Source organism: Ictidomys tridecemlineatus, chromosome 6 (genome assembly GCF_052094955.1).
Source record: "Ictidomys tridecemlineatus isolate mIctTri1 chromosome 6, mIctTri1.hap1, whole genome shotgun sequence".
Lineage (NCBI taxonomy): Eukaryota > Metazoa > Chordata > Mammalia > Rodentia > Sciuridae > Ictidomys > Ictidomys tridecemlineatus.
The window spans coordinates 116,561,217-116,584,478 of NC_135482.1; the positions used below are offsets into that span (position 1 = coordinate 116,561,217).

A 23,262-nucleotide genomic window follows, 5' to 3' on the forward strand; every position below is an offset into this window, starting at 1 on the left:
TGGAGCATTCAAAGGAAACACCTGAACTCCTATCAGAGTTTTCTGTACAGAGATTGCCAAAGTACTCTTTTCTGGCAATATTTTATTCTCTCTGTATTAAGATGGGAGATAGCTGAGCAATTATTATAAAGAAATGAATTGCCAGGCACAGTGGTGTCATTCCAGCAGCTCGAGAAGCTGAGGCAGGAGGATCCCAAGTTGGAGGCCAGCCTCAGCAACTAAGTGAGGTCCTAAGCAACTCAGTGAGACTCTGTCTCTAAATAAATATTAAAAGGGCTAGGGGCGGGGCTCAGAGGTTAAGGACCCCTGGGTTCAATCCCTGGTACCCTTCAAAAAACAATCCACTGTAATCAAGACAGCACTGATGTACCCTAACCTATGCAAGTCTGATCTATTTAGTCTCTGCTCAGGGGGCCTCATTTCCAAAGGTCTGCAATCCTCCCATTCAAATTCACCAGAACTTGTAAAGCATGAACTACACAGTTGTGCAGATAAAAATCCACCTATCCTTGAGGCAAGCGGTCTTGTTCTGACTGATGAAGTTAACTGTTCTTTTCATGAGGAATCACCCTTCCATTTCTCCACAGACCCTGACAGAACACCTTCCGCCCTCTGTAAGATGAGCAAAGGTGGCTTTTACAGAATTCCTGCCCTAAGGAACATCTTTCTGTCTGAAATTGGCATTGGGATTTTGGCCAACACCGTTCTCTTTCTCTTCCATGTTTTCTCGTTCCTTCTGGTGCACAGGCCCAAGCCCACAGACCTGCCCATTGCTCTCCTGGCCCTGATCCACCTGCTGTTGCTGACTGTCATGGGCTTCATAGCTACACATATTTTTATGTCTCTCTGGAGATTCTGGGATGACATCACCTGTAAATCTGTCATCTACTTGCACAGGCTGATGAGGGGCTTCTCCATCTGCACCTCCTGCCTACTGAGTGTCCTGCAAGCCATCACTCTCAGCTCCAGAGGCTCCCTCTTTGCAAAGTTCAAACCCAGGACAGCCTGAGACCCCTCCTTTTCCTGTGTGTCTTGTACATGTCTGTTAGCAGTCACCTCTTAGTCTCCATCATTGCCACTCCCAATTGGATCTCATGGGATCTGATGTATGCCACAGAATCCTGCTCCATTTGGCCCATCAGTTACTGGATCCATCAGATGGTGTCCACCCTGTTTACCTTCTGGGAAGTCTTCCTCATGGGGCTCGTGGCCCTCTCCAGTGGGTACATGGTGGCTCTCCTGTGTAGGCATAAGAGGAAGTGCCAGCACCTCCATAACACCAGCCTGTCCCCAAGAGCCTCCCCAGAACTGAGGGCCACCAGGACCATCCTGCTGCTCATGGGACTCTTTATGTTCATGTCTGTGTTGAACTAAATCATCTCCTTCTCACAAATTATATGGAACAATGATCAAATTCTTTATTGCATCCAAATCTTTGTGGCTCATACCTATGCCACAATCAGTTCTTTGGTGTTCATTTGCACTGAAAAATGCATAATTAATTTTTTTCAAGTCCCTATGGGGAAGTCCTTAAATGCTCAATTATTCAGGCAAGAATACATTCTGGTAAGATCAGCAAATATCACTGGCTGCAGAACAGTTCATCAGAGCATTATGTACATGCACATATTATGTGTACATATACACCATATAGAACATACGTGATTTCTATGTGTATATATCTATATGTAAATAGCAGATCACACACTCACATACACAAATATATACCCACACACATAAATATACATGCTCTATTTGGAGAAGGATACTGGGGATTGAACTCAGAGGCATTCGGCCACTGAGCCGCATCTGTAGTCATATTCTATATTTTATTTAGAGACAGGGTCTCAGTGAGTTCCTTAGGGCCTCACTAAGTTGCTGAGGCTGGCCTCGAACTTGCAATCCTCCTGCCTCAGCCTCCCAAGCTGCGGGATGATAGGCGGGCACCCTCATGCCCTTTCTAGACATTGTCTTTTGGTAAAGTTCTAATATGGAATGTGCTGTTTGCATTTTTATGATTTACCTCAATACATATAGATGACATAGACATCATGAGTAATGGAATAGCCTACTGTCAACTGTCACACAAATGTTTACATTTCTGAATGGGCCTTCAAGGGAAAACGGTGAGTTGGATCTCAACTGGGCACAGCCTGGTTTAGCACAGTTTTATATTTGGGCCTGGAATGCCTGGTGCCCAGGTGTTGTTGAAGGACTCATGTCCAGCCTGTGGCATTGTGGGGAAGAAATGAGACCTTTAGCGTGTGAGGCCTATTGGGAGGAACATAGATCATAGAGGGCTTGCCCTTGAAGCAAATATTGGACCCTGGCCCCTCCCTGTCTCCCTTCTGCTTTCTGGATACCATGATGAAAGCAACCTTGTCCCACCCCATGCTCCCCACCATGTTGGATGAAGCTACCATAGACCAAAGCAACAAGGCCAAGTGGCCATAGACAGCAACCTCTGCAATTGTGAACCAAAATAAAAGAATATTTCCTCCTTTTAAGTTGTTGATCTTTCTGGTGTTTTTCACAGATGTGAAAAATTAACCAAAAGGTTCCTTCCCAGTAGTGGTACAAAAGAAGTGGTCCTCTCTGTTACTCTAACAGATGCTGTGGTTCAAAAGCTTTTGCAATGGACTTATGAAAAGAGTTTGGAAGAGTGTGGTGGAGCAGGCTAGGGAAAGTCTAGAATTCCACAGGCAGAGCTTCACAGGTGATCATGATGTGGGCTCAAAACCAAACTGGCACTGATGGGCATGTGGACAGTAAAGACTGTGCTCATGAGGCCTCAGAAAGGAGTGAGAGTTCTCCTGGAAATTAGGACAGGCCACCCGTGCAATTCTGGCAAAGAACTTGTTCACATTTGGCTTGTGCTCCCAAGACTGTGGGGGAGGCTGAGTTTAAAGATGATGGGGTCCTTAACTGGCAGAGCACATTTCTAGCTAACCCAACATTCAGGCTGTGGCCTGAGCACTGCTGGCTTCTTTATGCCAGATTCATGATGAGGATTTGAAGCCAAAAAAAAAAAAAGCATATCAGAAAGATATGGAAGCCTCCACCGTTTGGTCAGAAAAGAAGCACTTGTAAAGTCCTATCAAGGAGGAGAGGGTCACTAGTGAGATGTCACTATTTTATTTTATTTTTTTTTAAAGAGAGAGTGAGAGAGAGAGAGCGAGAGAGAGGGAAAGAGAGAGAATTTTAATATTTATTTTTTAGTTCTCGGCGGACACAACATCTTTGTTTGTATGTGGTGCTGAGGATCGAACCCGGGCCGCATGCATGCCAGGCGAGCGCGCTACCACTTGGGCCACATCCCCAGCCCGAGATGTCACTATTTTAAAAGAAGTCAAGTACTTTGCACAAGGATGGTAAGAAAGATGCATTGAGGGTCTATCAGAAGTCAGCAAGAAGCCATCCATGGCAAGCTCAGAGGTGTCAACTTTTTAAAAGACTCTCCTCAAAGAAGAAACTGCAGGTGCACTGCTTGTACAATTCTGCTTAGTGTGCGCGATGTCAGAGTCCTTGCTAGTAGCAGAAGAGGTGGACACAGCTGTGAGAGGGCAGCAGGGCTGCCAAGGGGGCTCAGAAGGGCAGAGATGCCAGGGATGAGGGCTGCCTGTTAAGGGTTGCCTGCTGAGAGGCCTGTGTGCTGCACCCAGCAGGGTCATTGTGAGGAGACCCTTAAGCCCTTTGGAGATCACACGTGCTCTGGGAAGGGAGCTGAAGATCTAGTGTTTGTTCTGCTTTTGTTTTCTGAGCTTTGGAGGTCCTACCAGAAAACCTACATGTACCCATGTCCTTCTACAGTTTCAGGTCCTACATGTTGGTCTTTGACCCATCATATTGTGATTACGGGGTGGCTTGAGAGAGAGCAGGTTGCTTTTCAGTCTACCATGTTAATCCAGTCTTTCTGGTACCATTTATTAAAGAGGCAGTATTTTATCCTCTTTACATCTGGGAAGACTTTCTTGAGAATCATCTGACTTTAGGTGTGTGGGTGCATTTCTGGCCTGTTCCGTTGGTCTGCTTGTCTGTTTCTATGTCAATATCCTGCTGTCTTAACTACTGTGGATTTGTGTTAAGTTTTGAAACGAGGTACTGTCAGATTACAAAATGATTTGTAAGTTTTGACTTCTTCCTTTTGTTCAAGATGGCTTTGGTTACTCCAGGTCTTTTGCATCTCCAAATGAATTTTTAGGATCTTTTTCTGCTTCCGTGAAGAATATCACTGGCCTTGTGATAAGGATTGCACTGAAACTGTAGCTGGCTGGGGGGGGAGGGTGGCTACTTTTAAAACACATTCCTATACTCCAATGATTAATCTGCTGTTGATTTTAATTCTGATACTTTGCTGAATTCATTTATGAGCCCTAGAAATCTGGTAGGGTTTTTTGGAGTGTTCCAAAGATAAGATCGTGTTGTTGGCAAACAGAGACAATTTAAACTCTTCTTTTTCTGTTTGTATCCCTTTAATTTCCTTTTCTTGCCTAATTGCTCTGGCTAGCGTTTCAAGGACCATGATAAATAGGAGTGGTGAAGGTTGGCATCTTTGCCTTGCTCCTACCTTTAGAAGAGATGTTTTCAGTTTTCTCCATTCACAATTGGCTTGGGTTTTTCATACACAGTCTTTACATTATGAGGGATGTTTTTTCTATCCCTAGGTTTTCTGACATGAATGGGTGCTGCATTTTGTTAAATGCCTTTTCTGCATCTATTGAGATAATCATGTGATTATTGTCTTTAAGTATTTTGATGTGGTGAGTCACATTGATTGATTTCTGTTTGTTGAGCCAATCTTACATCCCTGGGATGAACCCCACTTGATCATGGTGCGCTCTCTCTTTCATGAGTTTTTGTCATATGCAGTTGGCCAATATTTTTTTTAAGAATGTTTACATCTGTGTTCATGAAAGATATTGGTCGAAAGTCTCCTTTCCCTGATGGGTCTTTGTCTGCTTTTGGCTTTAGGGTGATACTAGTTTCAGAATTCTCCAAAAATCCTCCATGATTTTTTAATATTTTTATTATTGGTTGATGGACCTTCATTTTATTTACTTATTTACATGTGGTGCTCAGAGTGACAGTTGCATATGGTATCTGTGCTATCTCCTGTTTTCTATGTTATTTAGTCCTATACAAATAATCAGAGAATTAATCATGTTCCTTGTCTCCTTTTTATTAAGTATGCTCAGCTTTGGTTCTCTCATCTTCCTGAAAAAAATGGAATGCTCGTTGATATGTGACTTTCTAAATATTGAGAAATTAAAAAGTGATTTTGTATAAACCCAAAAGTAACAGGGGTTACCTTATATTACCACAACCATGTGTTGTAATTTCTCATGAAATCTTTCTTGTCCTACATTTCATCTTACAAATTAAAAATGAATGTTGCCCCTCTAGATTGTGTGTTCTGCTCAGTAGCCAATTTGGAGTGGGAGGGCAGTGGTCCTGTGTCTCCTTCACATGAAAAGACAAGTGAACCTGATAGTGGTTTCCTTTTCCTTGACCCCCAAAGATCTGGGAATATAATTTTCAATAGTTGAGCAGGAGAATATATGGTCCATTCATCTGGTCTCTTTTTATTATGCATTTTAAAATTCTCCTCCCCATTTCCCTCATAATGGTTGTGTCTTATAAGCATTTTGTTAGGGAGAATATTTGGAAAAGTTGATCCTCATTCTGTTCAGGTGTGTGGTCTCACATTTATTTTCTAAGTTCATATTTGCATGCAAATGCAGTTACAGAACAAATGTGAACCTACCCCCTTTTCTTCCTCTTTAAGAAAATTGGACTTGACTCATGTCATTATTGACCTCATCAGGGAAACAGATCCTCCTGCAAGTATGTTTGGGTTTCCCAGTATGGACAGCTTAGTGTCAGTGATGAAGCTCCTTTGGAGTTTCTTGTTACTGTTAGAAAAGTAACTTTTCTTATATTGAATCTGAAGACAGATTTCAAAATACTGTTATTGTGTAGTTGCAGCTGGGAACCCTGAGCTTTACTGAAATCTTTCCAATTTATGGGAACAATGGATGATCATTAACCAGATTTTTCAGGAATAGCCATCACTCATTTATCCAAATATTCTACAGAATTTTCTGCTTCATATTCCTGTAGCTTGTACATTTATAGTGGCTTTTCACACAGCATAGCACCTGGCTGGTAGTGGTTGTGCCCTTCCTGATGTGCAAGCTGTTTCTCCCTAGTGCTCTTCATAGTTTCCCAGCTAGAACTGTGATGCAAAGTACAGCTTGCTGCCCAATTTCCCCTCAGTCCCAAAGTGACATGAAGCAGGACCAGCCCCCCTCTGAGAACTCAATTGTTCATCTGTAGTTAACATACAGTAGGTGATGGGATCAGGGGGACGTTTAAGTATATGGAAAAGACAAAACAAATTATGCTCCTTTGCTGATGCTCTTTTATTATTATTATTATTATTATTATTATTATTATTATTATTATTATTATTATTATTATTTTGGTATGAAGATTTGAACCTAGGGGTGCTTAACCACTGACCACATTCTTAGTCTTTTAATATTATATTTAGAGACAAGCTCTTGCTCTAAGGCTTAGGTCCTAAGTTGCTGAGGCTACCCTCAAAAATGCAATTCTCTTGCCTCAGACTCCCACACTGTTGGGATTACAGATGTGCACCATGATGCCCAACCCATGTTACTTTCCCTATGATTTATGTAACCCTCTGTTGACTGTCCAGTATTTCTTAGGATAGTTTGCTTTCTCTTGTTAAAAAAAATGATTTTTTTTTGCTTTGAACATTATGTTTCCAAGTACCATCACCGAGCTAAGTGCCTTAGTTGAGGAGGCCCCTTGAACACACTGCAGGGGTTTTAGGAAGTTTTCATCTTGTCCCTGAGCCTCTAGACTCTTCTGTGCTGAGTGGCAAGACTCATGGCTGAGAGAGGACATGCCTGGTGATTTATTTTAGCTTGTATTATGAAGGGCTCCTGGTCACCAGAATGCTTTATAATATAAAGGAGACATTAACACAGACATAGCTGTATACTTAGCTTTAGAACACTTACATATCATATAATATTTAAGTAAATAAGATACAGGTGTCTTATGCATATGATATACTAATACATCAGTATGTGATCTAAACTCTGGACAGAATCTGGGCACAGTCATGCATGCCTATAATCCCCAAATAAAAAATAAAATAGTCATTTTGCTATTCACCACATTTCAGAAAAAAAAACTTTTTTTCCTAATGGTTTATAAAATTTTCCTTTCAGTCAATTACTGCATGTCCTCACTCATGTAGGGAATGTAAACATGTTGCCCACATAGAAGTGCAGGTCAGCAGACTCTGGGAAGGGGCAGTGGAAGGAGGATTCAGAGGAGGGGTGAGGGGCACCTGGGCACAGCTGCAGGGCTGGGGTCAGCAGTTCTCATGTCTATAGGTCAATGTGGTCACCAGAGTCTGCACCAGGTGATTACATGTGACCAAATAAGAGTTTTGAGACTCTTCACACTTAGAAATTATACAATGTGAGAAAATCAAAATGTTAATTCCCTCATGTGTTCAGCAAGCAATGTAAACATGTATTGAATTGTAATATGAGACTCCCTAAGTCCAGGTATTATGTAAGCTAAAGGATAAAATAAAAAAAAAATCTGCCATCATACCTGGCAACCCATATTTAAGTAGAAAAATACTGAAATGTGTTTCTGCTAGAATTTGACACTGGACTTGGATCACATAGGTCAAATTGTGACTCTATAACAAAAATAATTAACATAGGTAGCTGTGTAGGGGAATCAAATCGGTCTAAAACAGTTTTCTCTGAACAGAGATTCCCAAAAGGTTATAATTCTGTTGATTTTTAGCCTCTCCTACTTGGTGATAGAGATGATCAACTATTAAGACATTTTTATGAATGAGGATCTGCAAAAGTGTAAAAAATTGAACAATTCCATACAGATCCTCCTGCACAGCAACCCTTCCCTGTATGGCAAATGTGCTTCATCTTGTTTCATGCACCGTATCTTGTGTACAGACATGATGAGGTTTTGTTCAGCTTATAGATGAGATGAGCCCAGAGCCCAGGCTCATGGGATTCTCAAAGATGAATACTTATCCTTTAAGTGGAAGATTATATAGGTATATTCTAGCCATCTGACGTCAGAGGTTGCAATACTTAGCATTTTCTCTGTGAATATATTAACAACATTGCATGTTTTTATGAACAAACCAGAATAAAGGTAAAAGGAAGCTAACATAAATAATATGCATGGCCTAAGACATTGAGACTCCTTGCTTAGGAGGGTTTTCTTTGTAATTAAACCCCCATAATTTCAATTGACCCAAAAGTACATAGTCCTTACTACAAGAAGGACACATACTCTACCCTTGCAGTCAGATATCACCAAGAAAAATTCAAGGTTGCATCAGGGAAAGATTTTCTATAACATTGGAGCTTGTGAATGAGAAATATATGACAGACATGATCATTTTTAATGCTCAGGAAATCCTTTTGTACTTTGCAAAAAATGTAATCCAGCAATGATTAGGAAATGATGGGAAAAGAGAGAGGAAAGAATGGTTTCCAGGGTGTGTCAGCAAAACTTCAGTTAGAGGGGACAGGGGCACTGGGATAGGACAACAAATTTTCTTACCGGCAACAGTGTTGGCTGAGATGAATGCAATTTAATATTTTTGATAATGCATTTCCTTTCTTTTCTACTAAGAAATGTACTCCATGATTCCTTACTCAAAAAGATCAGAAAAAAACCACATGGTGCATGGCATTATTAACTTAAGAAGCACCTTTTACTCTGAAGTTGAAATTGGGATCTTGGCCAACGCCCTCCTCTTTCTGTTCCATGTCATCAAGCTCCTGTGTGACAAGAGGCTCAAGAACACGGACTGGATCATTGGTCTCTTGGCCCTAACCCACCTCCTAATCCTGCTCAACATTGGGATCTTAGCTGCAGACACCTTTACATCTCAGGCAGGGCTTTGGGGTGATGTCACATGTAAATCAGTTGCCAACTTGTACAGGTTGATGAGGGGCCTGTCCATTTCTGCCACCTGCCTGCTGAGTGTCCTGCAGGCCATCACCCTCAGCCCCAGAAGTTCCTGATTAGCAAAGTTCAAGCCTAAGTCCCCACAGGACAACCTGAGGTCCCTTCTCTTCCTGTGGGTCTTCTATATGTCCTTCAGAGCCCACTTCTCCATCTCTGCTATTGAAAACTCCACTGTGATTTCACAGGGCCTTATATTCCTCAGTGACTCCTGCACTATCTTACCCATGAGCTACTTCCTCAGGCATTTGTTTACTGTCCTGGGTGCATTACGGGATGTCTTCCTTATAGGGCTCATGGCCCTCTCCAGTGGGTAAATGGTGACCCTCTTGCATAGGCACAAGAGGCAGTGCCAGCACCTTCATTGCACCGGCCTGTCCCCAAAAGCCTCCCCAGAACAGAGGGCCACCAGGGCCATCCTGGTGCTCCTGGGAATATTTGTGCTCACGTACTGTTTGGACTGCATTTTCTCCTCCTCAAGAACCATGTGGAACAATGACTCTGTGTGCCGTTCTGTCTAAATCATGGTGTCCAATGGCTATTCCACCATCAGTCCTTTGGTTTTCATCTGCACAGCTAAACAAAGTGTTGCCTTTTTGAAACATTTGTGGGGAAATACAGTCAATGTTGAAACATTGCATCATGGTTCAGTTCTCAACCTGAGCCATCACACTGCCATGCATCAACTCATCATGGAATAAGGAGTTTGCTCTCCATGTTGGATGAATGCACAAAGTGGTTTTTAAAAATGATTACATTGAGCTTGAAAATGAGAAAAACATGACGTATTATTGTCCATATTGCTCCAACAAAGCTAATAGCTTTATATTTCTGATTGATGTGTGAAAGGAGCCCTAGGAAATAAATATCACTTTCTTTTTCTTCATCAGTCCATGCATTTATAGGTATGTGAGAGATTGGAGTGGTTTTAATAAATCAAGAGTCTCAGAAATATCCTTCATGCCTAATAGATTGTAAACATCCCTTATCCTAAACTGCCATCTCATCTATCAATTGAACTTTTATGAATATAAAAAAAACTGGATATAAGGACAACAAGTATTATTTAAACACCATTGCTCAGGATACCATATTTATAATAGTCAGTGATAGAGACAGTCTGATATTCCCAAGCATATGAGTGTATCAAGATATGGTCTGGATATATCATGGAGTTCTACTCAACAGTAAATAGGAGAAAGATTCTGATGCACAGGATGCCACAGATGATTCTTGAATTTATTATGTCAAGAGGGTACATGGTGACCCTATTGCATAGGCATCAGAATCAAAACTGAATACATCTATGCACAGCGTGGTAGAATCTTCAGTAGTATAATATGCAAAGACAAAATATTGCATTAAATACTAAACATAGCCTTAAATATGAAGGCGATGCTGATGTATAAGAAACCACAGATGAATCTTGAAATCATTTTGTCAAGCGACTGTCAATCACAAAAGAATAAACATTGTATAAAATCTACCTGTAAAAGATTGAAATTTGGGTCGTATTATTTATAAAGACAGAATGTAATTGTAAAGCATTTTCCTGCATCTGAGGAAGGTGTGCCCTGGGAAATTTTTATTTAATGAATCCGGAGATATTTTAGGAATAAGAAAAACTGGGGAGATGGTATAGAGAATCCATGCACCCACATTTGAATTTGCTTAATGCCATTGACCCGTACTCTTAATCACGGGTAAATGATAAATATTATCTTTTGTGTACTTAAATAATAATAAAAATATTTCAATTACCTTATAATCAAGGGTGAGGAAAACTTTCTCTGAAGTTACAAAGAAAAGTGCAACTAGCCCAGGGTGGTGATGCACACGTAGAATTCCCAACAGCTGGTAATCTCAGGCAACGTGTGAAGTCAGGGATGGGCTACTTTGAGCTTTGGATCAAAATGACAAAATGTGGCATGGTCCACATGACAGGGACACACATTATTTTTCTCCATCTCCTGCTTGGCAAAGTTCAAGCCTAAGTCCCCACAGGACAGCCTGAGATCCCTTCTTTCTGGTTGGTTCTCTCTATGTCCTTTAGTGCCCACTTCTCAATCTCTGCTGTTGACAACACCACTGTGACCTCAAAGGGCCTTATATTCCTCAGTGATTCCTGCACTGTCTTACCCATGAGCTACTTCCTCAGGCATTTGTTTACCATACTGGGTGCCTTACAGGATGTCTTCCTTCTAGGGCTCATGGCCCTCTCCAGTGGGTACATGGTCACCCTCTTTCATAGGCATAAGAGGCAGTGCCAGCACCTTCGTGGCACCAGCCTGTCCCAAAAGCCTCCCCAGATCAGAAGGCCACTAGGACCATCTGCTGCTCCTGGGTTTCTTTGTGCTCATGTACTTTTTGGACTGCGTCATCTCCTCTTCAAGAACCATGTGGAAAACCAAACCTATTTGTCATTGTATCCAGATGATGGTGGCCAATGGCTATGCCACAACTAGCCCTTTGGTTTTCATCTGTACTAAAAAACACACCTTAACTTATTGAAATTCTTATGGGGGAAGGAGAGTAAATGTTGGATCATTGCCTGATGTATAAATTTTCATAATGAGCTACCACATGTCTGGGCAACCATTCATCATGGCATAGTGTAGTCTGCATTCTGTGTTGAATGAATAGATAAAGGGGCGGGCTTTATGTGATTACTTTGAAATACATGCTAGGTATTTTTTTCATATACCTCTGAGATAAATTAAAGTCATTATATTGTTTTGGTGGGGGGTAGTTACTGTGGATTGAATCAGGAACACTCAAACACTGAGCCACATCCTCAGCCCGATCTTGTGTTTTATTTAGAGACAGGGTTGCACTGAGTTGCTTAGCACCTCGCTTTGGTTGATGTTGGCTAAACACATGATCCTCCTGATTCCATTTCCCGAGCTGCTGGAATTACAGGAGAATTTCACTGTGCCTGGCAGTACATTGTATTTCTGACTGAAAATGTGAGAGTGACCCCCGAGAGGTAAATATCAATTTTATTATCTGCAATAGTCCCTATATTTATTGATATATGAGATTGGAGTAGCTTTTAATAAGTAAATAGTCCCTGTAGTCTCTCTTATGCCTAATAACTTGTAAATACCTCTCATCATTAACTACCATCTGATTTATCAATTGTGATTTTACAAATATAACAAATAATATTGGCAAGGACTCAAAACTGTCACTTGGATACCTTTGCTCAAGGTACCATTATTTATAACAGGCAATGGTGCAAACAATTTGAGATTCACATGCATAGGAATGTATAAACATGGGGTCTGTATATATGATGGGATACCATAAGAAACCACAGATGAAAGTTGAAGACATTATGTCCAAAGAAATGTCACTCTAAAAAGAATCATTATTGTATAAATCCACACAAGAAGGTGGAAATTTGGGTAATGTAATTTATACAGACAGAATATAGAATAACATTTTACAGTAGCTGAGGAGGGTGTTCAGTAGGGAATTGTTATTTGATGGATACAGAGATCGTTTAGGGAGAAGAAAAAGTTCTGGACATGGTGGAAATTATACATGCCTACAAAATTGAATGTGCTTAATGCTGCTGACTGTACTCTTAAACATTGGTAAATGGGAAATTTGAACTTTGTGTATTTACTCATCACAAAACATTTCAATTACTTTAAGCCAATTGTGAGAAAAACATCCTCTGAATTTACAAAGAAAAGTGAAATGACGCTCAAATTGTCAAAATATTTTTTTCCAACAATTTGAAAATTTTTCAGCAAAACTGTGCCAAACAACCTGGTTGTGGTGGTGCATGCCTGTAATCCTACTGGCTAGGGAGGCTGACATAGGAGGATTGTGAGATCAGAATCAAGCTCAGCAACTCAGTGAGGCCCTGAGCAAATTAGTAAGATGGTACCTCTGAGTAAAATATAAAAATGGCTGGAGATGTAGCTCAATGATTAAGAATCCTGAGTTCAATAGCTCATACCAAAAATAAAACATACAATAAAAACCTATTCCAAACAGTCATTTGAAGATGATCCCCTGAAGTCCCCCATCATGCCCACTTTTGTATGAAGAAGTAATTGAAGTTCTGGTGTGAGTTCAGTCTGGGCACCTCATCTATCTCAGTGTTGTCTTAAGTAGTTCCTATAGGATATCTGAATGAAGTGCATTAACTTAGGACAAAATACCAGATTTAAGCACCATCTGGAAAATTACTAACCTTGATAACAGTTCATACCATGAAAATATGAACTCATAAAAGTCTTTTACATTAGGAAATAATTGAATAATAATGTCAATTTCTTTTTTTATTTAACCAGGAATACTAGGTTTATTTAAGATATTCCAATGCTATTTTCAAATAGCTTGTATCATTTTATCAGATGCCAAATGATACAAGCTATTTGACAATAGCCTTGCAATATCTTATCCTTCACAGAGAGTCACAAAAATGATTCAACAATCACAATCTGTGTTTTACCCACCAAATGTGTATGTAAGCATTCTTAGCAGTTTTATACATGATCACTATAAATTAAAAAAAAATAAATTGGAAGGAATAAAGTTGTACTTGAAAAAAGGAATGGTTAAGAAAATATTGTACTTCCAAGGGAGCCGCTTCCAAGTGACTCTGTTGGTTAAGTTATAAGCGAAATGAAGCTCAGTTGCATTTGAATAAGTGAAACAAGTGTCACTTCACCCAGTCTCACCTGCCTGTGAACAACTCCACCCCGACTCCAGCTTCACCTGCACTCTTAGTATTTACCTCTGCACATTTAAATTCCAATTTAATTGCACTCACACCTTGAACCCAGATGCTCGGACTTTGAAAAATGGAGAGCAGAGCCAACACTCACCAGGAACCAGGTCCTCCCAATAAGATGAGGCTGAGAGAGAAGATGCCCATCACCCATGGTAGCTGAGACACCCAGCCAAAGGCAACTCACCCAGGAAGATCTCAGACCAGAAAGTACCCTGACAAAATATTAGGTGATTTTAGACAAATTTGGCCCGTGTCACAATGTAAGAAGTTGATACTTTCTGAATGATTCGGATGACTGTGATCCCCCAATACACATGTCAATTTACTTAAGAGACAATTTGGAAGCCCAGTTCACCCTAGAGAGCTGTTATCCACCTGAGCACAAAGTCAAATGCAGGGGCAGGTGCAATGTCCCACTGGAGACCTGATGGTTTGGTTCTCTCCAGTGAGACATTGTCACTTTCTTACACACAAAAATTAAGGCCCTGCAGAGAGATGGGTTAAAGGCCTCCCTTCCCTAAACCAGCCCAGGTTCTTTTCAGATGCACTGAGTCTTCCCATCACCTCCATCTGGGTAAGTGGCTCTGGATCCTCAGATGCAGAAACAGTGGTCAAGGAGGTCCTAGGAAGGCTGTGGGAGAAGGAAGTTTGGGCTTCTTAGTGAGGTTGATGGTATCTGCAAAAGAGACATGAGTTCTATGAGTTTCTCTTAGGCAAGAGGACGTGCCCTGTAAGGCACAATGAGGACATTTCCTTCCTAGCCTACTCATGACTTTACAGACTGATAAAAAAAAATGTCTCCAAAGTTTGCATAGGAAACCTCAATAAGTTTTAGGTTTTCATGAACATGACTATAGTTACTGAATAGCTCCATTAATATGCAAGCTCCCTATAAAATATTATGTTCCAATTTTAAACATTACTTATTCAACACATTTGACTAGTCACATGACATGTTTTAATTTCGTATTTTTTGATAAATATACGTGGTTCTGTTTATGTCATTATTACAACTCAAAAAAGAACTACTGTTGATATAAGTGACTTCTGTGCTGTGTTTAATTTATTTCATGTTTTAAAACAATTAATTAAAAATAATTTTAACAAAAAATAAACCAATTTATTGTTCCATGTTTTAAAGTCTTTAGAAGGAAATCTCCTACGTTCAAATCCTCATCTGATAGAGGATAACCCCACATTATTGCCAAGTGTATCCTAGGATTTTCTCATGAAACATTTCCCACTACAATATATACTATAAGCCCTGGCCCTGTGCTCTGCCACTTAGGAAATTTCAAATTACAGGTGCAGGATGTTGAGTTTGCAATTAAATATTTAAAAAGTAAAGATGGTGTTTTTTCCCATTTGTGGCTATGAAACACCCAGCAATACAAATTCCTAGAGCTTGGGAAAAGAATATCTCTGGTCCTTAAATTTAGCTTTTGAGATTTGGGGGATTTTCCTGGGATTACAGGTTGGCAGGACTCTGCTCAGTTCCCCATTTCTTTGAAAAAAGAAAAAAACACTCTCTTCCTCTCCCAAAATTTCTGAAGATTTATTTTAAAATATGGGTAATGTCAAGATTCTGAACACAAGCTATGTTGACAAATCTTTTAATTTACCAAGCATTTTGTAAAATTCTTACCCTGTTCTCCAAAATTGGACTTCCATTTATTTGCTCAAGTATATCCCAGGGTTTTGAGGACCACATGCTGTGTTTCATTTATTTCAGAGAATCCCTGAAGGCAGCACTGTCACCTAGCTGGTAAGGGCTTTGTCTCCCCCCAAGGCCCCAGCTGTTTCTTCATAATGCTCTTCTTACTTTCCCAGCTCAACTTGGGCCAAAATAAATACAGCATCCACTTTTCCCATATTTCCTAAGTCACTTGCCTGAACAAGATCAGTCTTACTTTCCAAGAGATCAAATTTTAAAACTATCTCTAGAAGAAAATGATAGAGACAATAATGATGGTAAACTTGAGCTATTGTTTAAAAAAATCACCTAGGTGACAATGACAAACCAAGTTCTGCTCTCTCCTGGGTGTGTGTGGGGGGGTGTACATTGAGTGCTAAGTGACGGAGATGAATCCTGTTATTTACACCTTATCTGCAACCTAAAATGTAGGCATGACCACTTCAGATTTCAGAAAAGAGATACTTGTCCCTTCTTCATGCTGAAATCTGTCCACCTAAGTGTTCAAGCTCACGTTGCAGCTTACAGAAAGCTTTTCTCCTTCCTTTCCATGCTCCCATCCCTCCCAGACCCCATGTTCAGGTGCAGCATCTTGAACCCTGCTTACTAGTTTGGAGACCTATTGGATGACGTCATGTTTCGAAGGTTTAGTATGAAATTTTGGCAGCTGCGAAATGATAACAATGTCTTATGTGTTCAGACCCTGATCCATCTAATAAAGGAGACTTAGCTGGGTTTTCCTCCTTTGATGGGGTCCCCAGCCCTCACTATCAACTTGAAACAATTCTGCTGGTGGCTGACCCTGCCCTGTCCCCTGATCTCCAGAACCCTGCTGTGCTAGCCAGATGAGACCCAGGTGAGACACAAGTGCAAGGTGACATGCTATAGAATTTCTGTTTTCATAAAGGGAGCATACTCACCAGACTGTTTTTCCACTAAAACGACTCATTAGTGCAGGTGCAGCTAAATATATTTCTTTAAAATAGTCACTTATTGCATGATATTGAGATAAAGTCCAACTAAGAGGATTGGCATGCACAGCTCGCTCATAGTGTTGAGTGTGTGTGATTTGGAAGTTAAGAGTGTGACTAGGGTACTCCCATCTAGCCTGGCTCTACTTTGAGGAAGCTAAGGGGGTGCTTTTGAAGATGTGAGATCATTGCCAATTTCCTTGATCTGCACTCAAAGGAAGGTTCATTTTTCATATTGTTATGGAGGGATTTCACCTCCAGAAAAAAAAAAAGTATTTTAGTCATTTTTAAAGCTCCACTGGAGCTATGATTCCCTGAATATTAATGCCAATTAATAGCATCTTTACACCCCGGCCTGTCCTAAAACTTTTAGGTTGACAGGATTACAGTTTCTAAAGGAACTCTGCAGCCAAATACATTCAGTGCCCTGATTTACAGGTTATTAAACTGTACTCCTTGAAGAGCTCAGTAATGTAAAATATTTCTACAGCTCATGCTTTTATTCTTATTCATTCACTAGCTGAATTTCCTGGTTTACTTAATATTCTTTATTTTTTTTAATTTTTTATTTTATTTATTTTTTTGTGTGTGTGGGAAATTTTTTTTTATTGGTTGTTCACAGCATTACAAAGCTCTTGACATATCATACTTCGAACAATAGTTTCAAGTGAGTTATGAACTCCCATTTTTACCCCAAATACAGATTGCAGAATCACATAGGTATGTAATTTTTTATTTTTTTATTGGTTGTTCACAACATTACAAAGCTCTTGACATATCATATTTCATACATTAGATTGAAGTGGGTTATGAATAGGAAAGGTAGCAGAATACAACAATTACTAATTGGGCATTATGTAAAATTGTGGATGTGTAACCTATGTGATTCTGCAATCTGCATTTGGGGTAAAATTGGGAGTTAATATTCTTTATTTTAATGTTTATTGACACAGCATCACTGTACATAACTGTGGAATTTGTGGTTACCTATTCATACAGACACACAATAGAATGCGGTGTCCCTGCAGGTTTTTAGAATGATTTCAAGTCAATGAAAAAAATGGTATTTCACAGATATTACATGAGCTAAAGTTTTTTTACAATAATTTTACAATGGTAGCTCTTCGATGATAATATGTATCTATTTAAGATTATTCTTTGACCTAGCAGTTTGGGAGCCTGAGGCAAGTTCAAGGCCACTGTCAGCAACTTAGTGAGGCCCTAAGCAACTTAGAAAGACCATGTCTCAAAAATAGAAAAGTAAAAAAAAAGATTGGGGATGTGGCTCAATGGTGAAGCACCCCTCAGTTCAATCCCTGATGACAAAATAAACAAACCAATAAGGATTATTCTTTGAAAGCTATCACTGGACATTTTATCTTACAAACGATAACACGCTTATATCATTACCAGTAAATATAGGTCTCAAGTCATCATTTTTGTGAACAATAAAGATTAGAGATATGGAGCTGGGGTTGTGGCTCAGCAGTAGAGTACTCACCTAGCATGTGCAAGGCCCTGGGTTCAATCCTCAGCACCACATAAAAATAAATAAATAAAATAAAGATATTGTGTCCAACTACAACTAAAAAAAGATTAGAGATATGTGTAACTTTGGTATTTTACTTTGTGTTTCTGTGATTACTATGCAACCAACTCGAATAGGTTGGATAACTGAATGGTGAAATTTGTCACATTACTCTAACATTTTTTAAACCTTTTTTTTTATCCTTGATCATCTTTGGTTATTGTACTGGCTTTTCTTTATTGAGAAAAAAGAATATGAAAACAAAGCCATAATTTATATAAAGAACTTTACAAATCAATAGCAATATGGCAGTAAAATTTACTTAGCCAGGAATGTATTACCATTTGGTATACAAGGTCCATGAGTCTTATTACAGGTAACTTTTTTTCAAATAACGTTACAAATTTTTGTATCAGGAAATCTGTTCTCCAAAAGTTTTAACTAAATATCTGCTTCAGGTCTGAATTCTTCAATGGATTCCAATGTTTGTGAGTGATTAACATTTTTCTTCCCCTTAGAATCTGACATTATTAAACCAGTAGCCATAAAACAAATTACCCTTATATGTTTGATTTTCAGATGATAATTTTTTCTACTATGTGGCAGAAATATTTTACAATACTGTATATCTCACATGAGTAATATTTAATTAAATACACACACCCTACAAAATATATTATCCCAACAGATATCACTCATCAAATTTTTCAGCATAAATTTCAGGCTTGGGACTCTTGAGTCTGGAGAAATGTCACCTTTAATTTGTAATCCAGATAATATGTGGGGACCCATCTTTCAAGACTGGGTTGGATACTTGTCCATTAATCACAACCTTAAAATGGAACAACTCTGTTTTCCTTATAGTTCTAATTATTACTTTGATTGTAAACCATGGGAAAGGACTAAGAAATGGACTATGCTCTTGATAATATTTCTGGAATATTTTACCTGAGGCTAGTTATCCTGGCTTGAGGATTAAAAAATGTGACATGTAGAGTCACATCAGAGGATTCCAGGAACAGACCTATAATTTCAAAAGAGTTCTCTGAAAGAGACTGTGGAAATGTTCTACAATATTGGTAATTTCTAATTTTTTTGTACCAGACATTGAACTCAGGAATGCTTAACCACTAAGTCTCTTCCCCAGCACTGCTTTTAATATTTTATTTAGAGATATATTTTGTTTAGAGAAATATTTAATATTTTATTGCTGATTTGCTGAAACTGGCTTGGAACTCAGGATCCTCCTGCCTCAGCCTTCCAAGTGCTGGGATTACAGCCATGTGCATCCAGGACCAGCCGAATTTTTCCAAATTCTCTCCTCTCTTTTCGGGCAGCAACACAGCTGCTCTGTTATGAAAATAACTGAATTGATTCTTCCAAATAACATGCATTAAGAACTGTATGATCATAAAAATAAACATTTCTAGAGGATTTCTAGAAATTCTAGAAATTTGTAGAGAATTCTAGAATATAGTATGTGTATCAACTTCCAATGTGTAAACACACACTATATTTTTTACACCAGTCACATCTCCATGGTATACATAAAGTGCCTATTTATGTTGATAGCTGAGATGACTGGACCTCAGCATCACAGAGTGCTTAAACTAATGCTATTGTAATTGGCAGGTCATATACACACACTTACCAATCTGACTGCAGACTTCACACCAACATTTTCTTGTTTATATATTGTAAATATTTGGTGTGGCAATAAATAGGTCAGAATTAACATGGTGCTGACATGCAATAACTCTGTGCATATTGGATCTGAGATACTCTTTGCTTAGGAGGGGATTATGTCCTCTTTTCCATAATCAGCCCCAGTCCAATTCACCCAAAACTGTAGAGCTACCATTATGTACCTGACCAAGAAGATGAGGCACATGAAAATTAAGTATGACTGTCTTCACCAGAAAATCCCAGACTTGAGATTATAGGAGGAAAATATTTTCTAAGATAAATGGCATTTTTTTTTACTAGGGATTGACCCAAAGGGTGCTGAACATTGAGATACACCACCACACGTCTTTTTTTTTTTTTCATTTAGAGATAGGGTTGTGCTAAGTTACTTATGGCCTTCCTAAATTGTTGAGGCTATCTTTGAACTTCCAATTCTCCTACCTCAGCCTCCCAAGCACCTGGGATTTCAGGAGTGTGCCACTGTGCCCAGATGGTAATTATCAATATACAAGAAAATAGAGGTATCATTATATATGTCATTGTGGAGGCCCCAGGGGCACATATAACCCAGCCGAGACTGGGAGACATGAGGAAAAGGGAGAGCATGCGCATGGGATCTGGGTGGTGTGAAAAGGAACTAAGGGGGTTTGTTTGTATGTTGGCTTGCTTTATTTTGTGCTGGAGATTGCTCCGTGGGTAAGTGCACCAGCACCAGTTACACCCAGTCCTTTTCTTTGTGTATTTTGAGAGAGGGTCTCACTAAGACACCCATGGTGCATCAACCTTGTGATCCACCTGCCTCAGCCTCACAAGCACCCAGCATCACAGTCACTGTGATTTCAGGCAGGCATCACTGGGACCAGCACCAGAATTCACTCATCATGTGGAATAAAGACATGTTTGGATGAATCCTCTTTATTTTCCTGATTGCAGGGTTGTCCATTGGGATTGATGAAGGACATATTTGCAAAAAGGACATTTTCTTGTCTTTTTACAAAGAAGCTCACAGAATTCTTTCCCCCATAAGATGAACAAAGCCAACAGACTGTACTAGTAACATTCTCATAAGAAACACCATGTACACCGTGATTGGCGTTGGGGTCATGGCCAACGCCCTTCTTCTTCTCGTCCACATCTCCTTGCACATTACTGGGCACAGACCTAAGCCCACTGACCTGCCCATTGGTCTCCTGGCCCTAATCCACCTGGTAATTCTGCTCATCAATGGCTTCATAGCTGCGGAAATTTTTACACCACAGGGGGGCAGGTGGGATGACCTGACGTGTAAATTTGTCATCTACCTGTACAGGTTGATGAGGGGCTTCTCCATCTGTGCCACCTGCCTGCTGAGTGTCCTGAAAGCCATCACCCTCAGCCCCAGGAGCTCCTGCTTGGAAAAGTTCAAACATAAATCCTCATGTCACAACCTGTGTTTCCTTCTCTTCCTGTGGGTCATCTACTCATCCTTCAGTAGCCACCTCTTCATCTCCATTGCTGCTACCCTCAATTGGACCTCCAACACCTTGATGTACATCACAGAATCCTGCTCCTTTATTCCCATGACCTTCTTCCTCTGGCACAGCTTGTCCATCCTGCTGTCTTTTAGGGAAGTCTCCTTTATAGGAATAATGGCCCTCTCCAATGGATACATGGTGGCTCTCCTGTGCAGGCACAAGAGGCAATCCCGGCATCTCCACAGCACCAGCCTGTCTCCAGTGTCATCCCCAGAACTGAGGGCCACCCAGACAATCCTGCTGCTCTTGAGTTGCTTTGTGGTCATGTCCATCTTAGACAGTGTTGTCTCCTATGCAAAATCACACTGAAGGATGATCCAGTATTTTATTGTATCCAGATCCTCGTGACCCATAGCTATGCCTCGTTCAGCCCTTTGGTGTTCATTAGTACTGAAACACGTATAATTAGTGTTTTGAAATATATGTGGGAGAAGACAGTAAATATTTCAGTAACCAGTGATGGATAAGTTCTGTTAAAATGATAAAATTTGATTTCTTTGGGATGATTCACCATGGCACAGTGTATATTCTGTTTTCTTGAAATACAATACAGAGTTCTTCTTCTGTTAGAGCCGTATACTTGGATATGTAAGTGGCAAATACATAAAAGAAAATCAAGCCATATGTATCTCTGAGATATTACCAGTGTTTTATGTTTCTCATTGAGTCCTCCAAGGGGGACTCTGAGGTGGATGTGACTTTTCATGACCTGGGCTATTCCAAACTATTTCTAGGTGCAATAGTCCCAATGCTTTTCAATAATTGTATTGTCTCAGTAATCTATATTCATCTCATCACTAGACTTACAGAAAAGAATCACATGATTATCTCAATAGATGTAGAAAAACATTTGACAAAATTCAGCATCCATTCATGTTCAAAACACTAGAAAAACATGGAAAAGTATGAATATACCTCAACATTGTAAAAGCTATATATGCTAAACCCAAGGCCAACATCATTCTGAATGGAGAATAATTGAAAGCATGTCCTCTAAAAACTGAAACAAAACAGGCATGCCCTCTTTCACCACGAATATTCAACACAGTCCTTGAAACTCTTGCCAGAGCAACTAGACAAAAGAAAGAAAATAAAGGGATAACAATAGGAAGAGAAGAGCTCAAATTATCCCTATTTGCTGATGATATGGTTCTATATTTAGAAGACCCAGAAAACTTCTAGAACTCATAAATGAATTTAGCAAAGTAGCAGGGTATAAAATTAACATCCATAAATCAATGTGTTCCTATACACCTTTGATGAATCAGCTGAAAGAGAAATTAGGAAAACTTCCCATTCACAATAACCTCAAATAAAATAAAAAAATACTTGGGAATCAATCTAACCAAGGGATGAAAGACCTCTACAAGAAGAAAAAATCAACACCAAAATCAGTAGAAGACAGGAAATAATTACAAAAAACTATGAAAACTACAGAAAGTAAGAAATTAAAGAAGGCCTTAGAAAATGAAATGGCCTCCCATGTTCTTGGATAGGCAGAATTAATATTGTCATAATGGTCATACTATCAAAAGTGCCACACAGATTTAATGTAATTCCTTTTAATATTCCAATGATATTCTTCATAGAAATAGAAAAAAGTCATGAAATTCATTTGGAAATATATGAGGCCCAGAAGAGATTAAGCAATCTTTTATAAGAAAAGTGTAGCAGTATGCATCACAATACCAGACCCTAAATTGTATTTACTTAGTTATAGCAACAAAAAACATCATGCTATTGGTACAAAAACAGACAATGGAACAGGATAGAAGACACAGAGACAAACCCACATAAATACAGTTAATCTCATAGTAGACTAAGGGAACATAAACATACATTGGAAAAAAGATAGCCTGTTTAACAAGAGGTGCTTGTAAAACTGTATATCCACATGTAGCAAAATAAAATTAAACCCCTATCTCACCCTGCACAAAATTCAACTCCAAGTGGTTCCTAGACATTAGACCAGAGACCCTTTGACTGACAGAAAAAAATGCAGGCCTAATACTACATCATGTCAGCTTAGGGACTTCCTTCCTCAACAAGACTCCTAAAGCACAAGA

At 39.5% G+C, this 23,262-nt stretch overlaps 1 pseudogene; it reads left to right on the plus strand.

The window, feature by feature from the left end:
• Positions 1 to 372: 372 nt before the first annotated feature.
• Positions 373 to 9,113, plus strand: LOC144378435 (vomeronasal type-1 receptor 48-like; annotated as a pseudogene).
• Positions 9,114 to 23,262: the final 14,149 nt, after the last annotated feature.